The 1,800-nt window shown below is 33.6% G+C and overlaps 1 non-coding gene across 1 annotated transcript; it reads left to right on the forward strand.

The window, feature by feature from the left end:
* The first annotated feature begins 639 nt into the window (after positions 1 to 639).
* Positions 640 to 746, forward strand: LOC149526500 (small nucleolar RNA R71). The gene has a single exon (XR_016351943.1). It is a non-coding gene; the product is annotated as a small nucleolar RNA R71 (small nucleolar RNA).
* The last annotated feature ends 1,054 nt before the right edge of the window (positions 747 to 1,800 follow it).

Here is a 1,800-nt window from a genome sequence, read left to right on the forward strand (position 1 = left end):
CAAGTTGATCCATTTGTGTCTCAAGGTTTTTTAATGAAGCTACTTGACTACGAATGAGAGAATCGATCTTTGCCATGTATTGCATAAGCAACTCTTCCATAGATGGCTTCATTTTTGGCATAGGAGCTCTCACACAAGCTAGAAATCCAATAGGTAAGTTAGGCCTTGAAGCTTATGAAGATCCCTGATTATTGCTCCAAGAAAAATTTGGATGATTACTCCACCCAAGGTTATAAGTGTTGGAATAGGGTTGTTTTGCTACCTATTCATATTCCTAACAAATTGAACTACTTTAGAATTAACTGGATAGTGATCACTAGATTGCCCCTCTCTATAATAGTTATAAGTAACAAATAGGCTCTAAATGGAATGAATCGCCCGTGAATCAAATTTCTTAGTCAATGCTGCTACCTATAGAGTCAATACACTGATAGCATCAAACTCATGAACACCAACTACTCTTGTAGGCATCACTCTATCAAATGGCCATTAATAGTTATTAAATGCCATCTCTTCTGACAAGTCATAGGCCTCATCAATAGACTTTTCCATAATTGCATTTCCAACAACTGCATCTATAGTAGTTTGAATCAAACTCAACAGACCATTATAAAATGTCTGTACTTGCACCACTTAAATAGACCATGATGAGAACAACATATGAGTAGCTCCTTGTATCTTTTCTAAGCCTCACACAATGAATCTGAATCCAGCTGCATGAATGAAGTAATGTCATTCCTCATTCTATCTATCTTGGTTGGTGGAAAAAACTTGGTTAAAAACTTTTGAGCTAAATCATCCCCAATAGTAATGGAGTCAATAGGATGTGAGTTTAACCAATTCTTTGCCTTATCTCTCAATGAAAAAGGAAAGAGTCTTAATTGAATTGCATCATCAGTGACTCCATTATGCCTAAAAGTATCACAAACCTCAAAAACTCTAAGATGTGAGCATTCAAATCATCATTAGGTGAACCCCTAAATTAGACTAAAGTCTGAATCATTTGGATGATTGTTGGCTTTATCTTAAAGTTGCTAGCTTGAATGGTTGGCCTTCAAATGCTGGAGTGAAAACCTTGAACCAAAAGAATAGCATAATCTTTTAAAGATCAATTTTCTACTACTAATTGCCCTTGAATTTGTTGCTCTCCTTATTGTTTAGTGATTGTTTCGATGTGAGTTGAAGGTTGTCAATTTCTCTCCAAAGTCTTCGAAAAGTCTTTTCAATGTTGGGATCAAAAGGAACAATTTCCAAGTTTCTCAATCTTCACATATAATGACCGAAATATCAAAAATAAAGAAAAACAAAGCTTGAAGTAAGACTAGTTTGTTAGCAAGAAAGAGGAAAGCAATTCCCTGGCAACAATGCCAAAAACTTATTATCAGTTTTATCCATGTAGGTGTTCATATCGCAAAAAGTAATACAAAAGTAAGTAGAATGTCGAATCCCACATAGAATTGCATCAACGTAAGCTAAGTACTAAAATTGAAGCAAATTATTTTTATCCAAGCAATGAAAATTAAAAGATTAATTAAAAGTAAAATTAAACTAACAAACTAAAACTAATAGTTGAATGACAAAATTTAAGAGAAAAACAATTGACTAAACACCTAAGATTATGGTATCCCTTAACACTTCATCTGAATCCTCTTTCTCTTGCATACTTCAATTGATTGAGTTGCTAACATAGAGTCCCAAGTTATTTATAAGTCTCTTTTGAGGTGCTCATAAAAATATGTCTCTCAATTTATTGTTATATGTCTATGTAAGTTCAACTGAGGGAAAATTCATTAAGTTTGT

Source organism: Theobroma umbraticum, unplaced genomic scaffold, assembly GCF_002168275.2.
Source record: "Theobroma umbraticum cultivar Fairchild unplaced genomic scaffold, ASM216827v3 scaffold_89.0, whole genome shotgun sequence".
NCBI lineage: Eukaryota > Viridiplantae > Streptophyta > Magnoliopsida > Malvales > Malvaceae > Theobroma > Theobroma umbraticum.